This window comes from Gymnogyps californianus, chromosome 19 (genome assembly GCF_018139145.2).
Source record: "Gymnogyps californianus isolate 813 chromosome 19, ASM1813914v2, whole genome shotgun sequence".
NCBI classification, from domain to species: domain Eukaryota; kingdom Metazoa; phylum Chordata; class Aves; order Accipitriformes; family Cathartidae; genus Gymnogyps; species Gymnogyps californianus.
This window is the reverse complement of record NC_059489.1, coordinates 12,014,519-12,023,048: the sequence shown is the minus strand read 5'-3', so window position 1 is coordinate 12,023,048 and position 8,530 is coordinate 12,014,519.

Below are 8,530 nucleotides of genomic sequence, written 5' to 3'. Positions count from 1 at the left end.
CTTCGGGAAAAGCCAGCTGCAAAAGCAAACCTGGCCATTTGTGGTGGGGAATTTCAGAGGCGGGCAGGCGGGACAGCCACCATGCAGTTCTTCAGCTTGCTGGGGCTGTGGCAGCCAGCGCGCCCTGACCGTGCCTGGCTGTCCCAACCTGGGGAGCATGGTGGGTGTGAATATCTGATCCTCTCCAAAATAGACTGGGGATTGTAGGCAGCTGAGTGTCCCGGCAGAGATAGGTGTCCTGGCCTGGTGGGTGTCCGTATTCAGGGTGGCTTGGCTAAAGCAGCTCTTGTGCAATAGGGAGTGACCCTGGAGACCCCTTTGGAGAAATGCGCAGTTCCCATTCCCGGGGAAGCCCCTGCCCTCTCCAGCTCTCAGAGCTCCTTGCAACCCTTCTTGGACTCACGGCTGCTGTGCAGGGAGGACCACAGCAGCCCCATCCTGAACCTGGGTCATCTCCTCCCCGCTCCATCATGTCACACAGCCCCGTTGAGGTTGAGGTGTGCTGTGACGAAGCCATGGCTTCACGGAGACTCCTCTGTGCCCCGCAGAGGTGCCTCTCTGCAGCAAAGGGAGGGTGGTTCGCTTCGGCTGTCCCACCAGGACAGCAGCAATGGGACAGTGGTGCCATGTGCCCCCGGCTGCGGGACAAGGCTGAGGGAGAAGTCTGGGCACAGCTGTCCTCCTCCCCAGGGCCCTGCAGCCCATGACTGGGACCAGCCCAGCAGCCTGGCCGCCTTCCCACATGGGCCTTGTGCTGGCTCCTGTCCTCCTGACTGCTTGGGCCCCTTCCAAAAAACATGCAGTGAAAATGTCACTACTGGGGTCCCCGGGGAAACGAGAGCATTGATTCAGGCTTGTAAGTGACAACCCCACTTAAAAACATATTAGCCTTCTGGCTTCTCCTGCTCCCACTCACCTGGGAGCAGCGGGGCTCTCAGTGCAGGATCCCAGCCCCAGCAGGGCTGGTTTTGCAGGTGTTTTGGCTCAGCACCCTCTGAAAATTGGGGAGGGCGTTCCCGTGCCTCCAGATGGACTCCCAAAATCAGTGGGAGTTTGCTGGAAGTGTGATCTCAGGAGCTCAGGCTCCAGCGTGCTTCACCCCATCCCAGGGGCGATGCTGGGGAGATGTCTCGGGTAGGAATGGGCTCTGCTCCTGCTGTGGGTCTGTTCCCCAGCGTGCAAGGGGACCTGCTGGGACCGCATGCCCTGGGGCTCCTGGGTCCATCCTCAGTCCCTCTACACGAGCTGGGGGAGCCAGCATTGCGGAGCAGAAGGGGCACAGAGCTGCCTGCTCAGGAGAGACAGGAACTTGCTGTGGATTTTCCCCTGCCTGCCTCCGTGTGCAGGTTGCTCCCAGCTCTCGCAACAGGCTCAGCACTTTGCAAACAGGATTTAGCCACAACTCAGAACGTATTACTGAAAAATCAAACAACAAACACATTCTTCTCCTGAATTCCTGGGCTCCTTCTGCTTCTGACCTCCCGGATGGACCCTGGCAGCCCACATGCTCAGGGAAGGGTTGGCTTGCTTTCCTGCAGCTTCTGTGTGTGCGAGGTCCCACCTCGGTATGTGCACAGCCTCCCGGGGTGGCCAAAGGTTGCTCTGCAGAGCTGCACGCTGGGTGACCCACGAGCCCGGCCATGCTGCCCGCAGGCAGGCAGGCAGCCCAGCACATGAACCGGCTGCCAGGAAACCACGGGCAGCAGCACCGGGCAGGTCTCGCTTCTCCATTTAAAGGCAGGGTGAGTCATGAACCACACTCATCTGCCCTTCGTTCCTAGGCAAGTTCTTTCTTGGCCGGCTTTGCAGGCTTGCTTAAAGGATTCAGCGGGCTTGGGGGATCTTGTGCTGGGTTGCTGAGCCCTGGTGCCTATTCCTGCTCCTCAGCTTGGGAATAGGGGTCTGCCAAGCTCTTTGCACTGCCTCTTGCTCCTCATGAGAGCCTTCATCCCGCAGAGGGGACACAGCCACAAACGGGAGGGTGCAGGGGACCCAATGGGCACAGCTAAGCCATGGATGCACAGAGCTGTGCCTTCTGCTCCACCATGGGCCATCGTGATGTTCAGGCTGAGCTCTGGCTTCAAATGTGCCCCAGACCCCAGTGCCTGTGGCCAGGCAGGAGCCCTGGGAACAGCTTTGCTCCACAGGGAGCGGGGAGGCAGTCAGCAACCATCCAGCCCAGGGCTCCAGCAGCCAAGGCAGAGCCCTTCTCTCCTGCTGCAGGTGATCCGGGTGGCAAGCCAGGGAGTGAATGAGCCTTGGAGAAACTGGCGTTTGCCTCGCAGGCAGCCCATTGTGGCAGGTTTTCACATGCTTTTCCACTCCAAAAAGCTGCCAGAGATTTCCATCCCGGGAAACCCTTTTATGAGCAGCAGCTGTACGTAAATAAGAAGGGGAATTGGTGGGTGGCAGGGAGTTCCCACGAGGATGGGGATCGCAGGCCCTGGAGAAGGGTCTGACATGGCATCAGGGCTCTGCCAGCACTGCTCCACCCATTGCACCTGCTGCTGCAGATTGCACACAACTGCACAGTTTTAGGGGAAGGGAGATTCCCCAAGCCCGGGGCAATCCCGAGCAGCTAGAAGGGATCTCAACAGTAAGAAAGGCAGAGAGGTGGGGAGAGAGGCAGCAGGGAGAGGCAGGACGGGCAGCAAACCACTCAGCAGGCGGCAGGACAGCAAGGAGTGTGGGGGCACCTCGTGCTGCCTGTTCTCTGCCCCAAAGCTGACTCCAGCCAGCTCCGCTGCTTGTGCTTTCCTGGACACTTTCACTGGGCAAACTCTATCCCTGTATCCTGGGAATATATCCCCTATAGCCCTTTCAGCAACCCTGTGGATTGAAAGCCAAAGGGATATACAGGCAGCCTCAGCTCAGGGCTCTCCGTATGTCCTGGTCTTGGTAAAGGTTGGAGGGGAAAACGCTGGCTGCATCTCAGCATCTGGCTCTTCCAGAGCTCAGCAGATCAGGGTCAGGCCCCTACCCTTCCCTTGGCTCTATCCTAGCCTTGACCAGCCGGTGCTGTGGGGTGCAGAGGGATCTCAGCTGCCTGCACCACCCCAGGAGCTGAAGTTCCCATGCAGGACCCTATAGAGATCCGTCAGGGGCTGCTCCCAGACTGCAGCTCATCAGGGAGGCTGAACTGAGCTGACACCGTCTCCAAGAGCTGCTGTGCTCCTTGGGATTCATTGCTCGCCTGAATGTTTAGTTTTTGCGTTGCCTCATCTTGGCCAGACTTTCATGGCCGGCTGGGGACTTGGGCTTGTTCTGAACTCTCGTGCCCTGCACATAGTTTGAATTTCCTTGTTGTGATTCAGGGGACATGCTGAACTCTGTGGAAGCTGGGGGTGGCACCTCCTTGTACTCCTTGCTTCCCTGAGCAGCACAGACACCTCCACGGGTGCCTGGAGGGCTTCCCCAGGGCCCCTCGCAGTGGGAGGGTGGCACAGTGGGCAGCTGGTCCCACAGAAGAGTACCTGCATAAAGTGACCCAGGGCCATATATAGCCCCACACTCCTTGCAGCCTTCAGACGCCACCCTAGAGAGACCATAGCAAGAATTCGGGGGGTTGCAGGCACATCCCTGCCTGCTGCCCACCTGGTGGCAGGGGGACAGCACCCCCTCCTCCAGGGTGGTGGCAGCAGCCCTGGGGGGGCTGAAGCACATCCATCCCCCATTGCTACCCTCACCTGCCCCTGGTGCAACCTGACCTGTTTGCCCTTCCCCAGCGCAGGCAGCAGTCGGGATACCACCTCACCCCTTGCTTTTCATGGGACGGGAGTCACAGACACCCCAAACCCCACTGTCCCCAGGCCAGCTCGGACCAGAGCAGCTCCTGCACAAAGTGGCTGCAATGGAAAGGATGTGCCTGAGGGAGACAGGAGATGGGACACTGGACATGAACCAAGCACTGGTTCTCCCTCCCAGCCTCCCCCAGCCCACCTGCATCCACATGGCCTCTGGCACACTGTCCAGGCTGGGTTTCTCCCCCAACTTTGCCTTTTCTGTCCATCTCAGGACCAGCACTCAGAGCTGGCTGGTCCCAGGACAACACTGTCCATTTTGCCTCTTTTGGCTCCCTAACATGGGAAACATCTTTGTTTTGGGCAGGATTTCAGGCGCTTGCATCTCACAGACACGTCCATCCTCCCAGTGGAGAGCTGCTGAGGAGGGAAGGAGCTGAGGAGACGTGGGGAGCCCCTGACCAGGGGCTTTGAGCGTGGCCCCTGGTTTATTTATGTGTGTAAGGATCAGAAATGCAGAGGCAGCTGCCAGCAAAGGCCCTGCATCCTCGCAGCTCTAGCCCCGTGGGACCCCAATCCCTGATCAAGTTGAGAAGAGTATGAAACACACCACAGAGCCCAGACAAGCTATACAAAGTCATCCAGCATCCCAAGATGATGGGCAGGGGGTTTGCCAGTCACCAGGGCAGTCGTCAAAGACTTGCTGCAGTTTCTCCCTCTGCCTGGGGGATGCTCAGCAGGGATGGGCACCCTTCCTGAGCATCCCTCTTTCCCTGCCGTCCTGTCCCCAGGGTTCAGGCTCGGGCACCTTCACCCCCTCCCTGGGAGCCTAGGGACTGCTCATTTCAGAGGCCCCAGGGCTTGGGGGCCACGGGGAGGAAGAGTAAGGGGGGCTGTGCACCAGCCAGCATCAGACATGCCACATATTGCTTCTGGGGCTTTCTCAGCTTTTCTGTCATCTTTCCTTTTCCGAGGCAGCAGCACAAAACAGTTGGCCCAAATGAAACTTGTCTTTTTTCCAGATACCTTTATGATGAGAAGGTGGCCCTTGGGGAGAAGTGGTGCTCTGCTAACCGGAGGGCAAGTGTGAATTTGGAGGCAAGAAAGGAGCAGCCTGCGAACCTCAGACCAGCGATGCTATTAAACCTAAGTCAGCCAAGTTTTTACCCCAGGAGCTGATGGTGTCCTTGATCCCAGCCACGGAGACCTGGGCTGGAAACAGGGAGCAAATGAGATGTGTGAAGTGCTTGGTGGCTGCCAGCTGTTTGGTGACACTGTCCCCAGCATCTGGCCTTTTGGAAGAGTCACTGCTCTCTGTGGCCTGCAGGCTCTCCAGGGTGACATCCCAGTGTCACGAGCCCACAGTCCAGCACAGGCATGGGCAAACCAAGGGACGATGGTCACTCCCCACTTCTACTCTGCCCCCAGCCAAGTCCTAGTCCAGTCTGGACCATCCTGGAAATCCCTGGTCTTACTGGTGGCACCGCAGGGCCAGTGAGCAGGGAAGGTCCTCCCAGACTGTTTGAGGACTGGAGCTGCTTGCTGCAGGATCTCAAGAGATGGGTGGGATGGAGGAGAGACAAATAGGAGAGTCCTGGCAGAGCCTGGGAGGGCCAGATACGTCTGCAGCTCTCCAGGTGGAGGGAGCAGCTCTGTCTGTGCGAGGGGAGACAGCCTGTCTGGAGAGGGACCATGCCCTGCCATCAGACCCACTTCCCTGAAGCCCTCGGAGCTGTGCATTTCCCAGCACAACTCATTGCAGCAGAGATCATTAGCAATATTGCCAGCTAATTAATCTGAGCGCTCAGTGTGAGCTCCCATAAAACTGCCTTAATAGACTTCCAGCTGTACACTTGCTCTGTGAAAAAGACTGGTCCACGTGTCTTTAAACAGGAGGAAAACCCCACACCACCTTCGCCCTGGAGGTCCTTCCCCCTTTAAATGCTCCAGTGGGGTCTTTAACAGCTGATGAAGGGATATTGTAGTGGGAGTTATTGGCTGTACCTGCCAATAACTGGAGAAATCACCTGCCAATATGTATTCAGGACCTCAAGATAAAGGGGACCGAGATAAAGGATGCCTAAACCCCAGGAGAGGGAAGAGACTCCCAGTACCTGTGGAGCCCAATTCTGTTTAGAGGGTTGGTCCCAGCCAACCCAAATCCCAGGGGAGTTCCCAAATCCCAGGGGCAGCCTGGCCACCTCGCTGCCAAGGTCCCTGGGTGCGGACCGCAAGGTCTGGGGACTTCAGAAGTGGAGGAAGAGAAGGAAGGGGTTGGGAGGGTAGGGGGGGCCTGCAGCCCTACATCAAACCAGCGTCCTGCTCTGCTCAATTTCCTCAGTTCCATCAAAGGAAGCTGGAGACACCCGTGCCCAGTGACCCCCTCAGCTGAGCTCCATCCATCAGGCTCAGAGCCCTGTTCACACCAGCTAAAAACATCCAAATTGTCTCATCTGGGACACATTCTTCCCTGATGGGCTCTGAGACCCCAGATCTGTGTGCAAAATCCATCCTCTGGCTCAGCCTGGGAAGCTGTGTTTCCCCTGGTCTCCATGGACCACAGTGCATCAGCCCACCTTCCCTCTCCATCTTCAGGGCAGGACAAAGTCCTCCAGGTCATGCCTCAGCCTGCAGCCTGGCAGCTTGAACTCAAGACCTGTCCTCAGAGGCTCTGCACAGTCTCACAGACCTATGGAGGGTTTTGGGGACTTCCAGTGACACACCAGTGCTTGCTGGGAGGGCACAAGCCTGAAGCAGCCCGTGCAAGAGGAGCTGCATGTCCCTGCAGACCAGCCAGTCTTCCTGAAGGTCACTTGGCAGCTCTGCAGAGAGCATGCGAGATGCTGGGGGATGCTGAGACCCAGGGCTGTATGATGGAGAAGACACCCATGGAAACCAGTGCTGGTTCCTCACCCCCAGGTGCCCACCATCCCTGGGTGTGCGCTCCGGCTGCCCATCTCCTTCTCGCTGTTCAAACCCTCTGCTATTTTTCCCAGAGCCTGGGGATGGCATCACCTCCTCATTTTTCTGGATGTGTGGTGAGGAGCTGGAGGCACATGGCTTTCCTGCATCCTCTGTACCAGACGTGCTGCTCCCTGCAGAGAGCAAGAGTGTGTGGACGAAGCTTGTTTGGGTGGAAAACAAAGAGACGCCACATTTAAATCAGAGCTCTTCACTCATTTTCATCTTCAAGTAAGGGTTGATCAGGGAAAAGGTACAAATGCAAATTTCAGGGGTAGTGCAGCTGGAACATGAGGATTCAAAACACAAGGACAAACGCCATGGGATATGGATGTCAATGAAAAAAGCAGACATCAGCCCAGAGGGAGCTTGCTTGGCAGGGGATCCGTGAGGGCAAGGACAGCAGAAAAGCTGATAGCTCCCAAGCAGGACTCTATCTCAGCTCCACAGGAAATATTCGCAGCACAGAGAAACACAGGACCTGCCAGGAGAGGAGCGGGAGGGCTGCACAAGCCCTCAAACACTGGAGCATCGAAGAGAAGAAGAGCACATCAGCAAGGCTGAACCTGGAGGGATAACACGAGTGAGCGGGATGTTGATGGGAAAGCAGAGGCTGCTCCGTGCAGGGGCACCACAGGCAGAATGAAGAGCATCTGCAGGGAGGAAGATGAAGAAGAGCTTCAGCTCGCTGCTCAGCAGGAAAGAACAAACAGAGGAGGATGCAGGGAATGCAAAGGAGTTTGGTGGTTTCTTTTTTTAGCTTTAATCTTCATAAAAATCCAGACATGACCAGATAGTTAATGAAAGGGGAGGTGAGAAAGCAGGCTAGAACAGGAGAAGTGGGATAAAGGAGCATGCAGATGCATGGGATGTGTTCAGGGTGAGGGGTCTGGGAGAGCTCATGGGGATGCCGGAGGGAACAGGAGGATGGGGCGGAGAGGAACAAGCCCGGCCAGAAAAAGGGGAGGGATTATCAACCCATCATCAGAGTGATATCGGACCAAATCGGGGTGAATTATTAAATGGTTTATAAACACTAATACGATCAATTCACACCAAATAAACCTCATGTCCTCTTTTCACAGGACTGATAGCCTGATGGAAAGGAAGAAGTGATGCTATGAGGTGTATCAACGCTTCGGGCTGCCCTGTGTCTCCAAAGGGGACCAGAGCCCCAACATCAGCCCTGCTCGGGGGAGATCTTGTTCAGACTGGGGGGATCGGTGTAAAGCATTCTCACCAGGAGACAAGCCGTGTCCTTCCCTTCCCCACACACTGCCCCACTTCTCAAACACCCTCCCTTTCCTGGGCACAAGTTTTCATCCACACAAGTGCTCCGTGGGCTCTTTGATGTTGGCCATGTTTTCCAGGCAGTTGGTTCCCTGAACTGAGCCAGGGCAGGGCTACCCAAACACTTGTGCCAGCACGGGGGGTGTGAAGGGCTGGGAATGAGCAGCTGGGGATGAGGCACCAGGCCGTGTCTCCAGGAAGCACGAACGGATTATGGCAGCTTAACACATTCATCAAAATCCAGTCCCCCCGGGAGACTGTCAGGCTGCAGGACTGGTTCAAGGGAAGTTGTTGGGGCTCTCTCCTGGATTTCTGGACTGTTTTTTCCCTCCTGATTAAGGTGGTGTGGCTCTAATACATCAGTAACATCAGTGGATTTGGGCTTTACAGGGTTACAAGCACTCAGGGTGTGAAACGTAGGTCTGGAGGAGACATCGGCTGCATGAATACAGTGTGGGGAGTTCAGCACAGCCAGAGCAGGTCCAGGCTGTGTGTGTGTCCAGGCTGGGGGGTGCAGTGGGGGTCACAGGCTAAAGAGG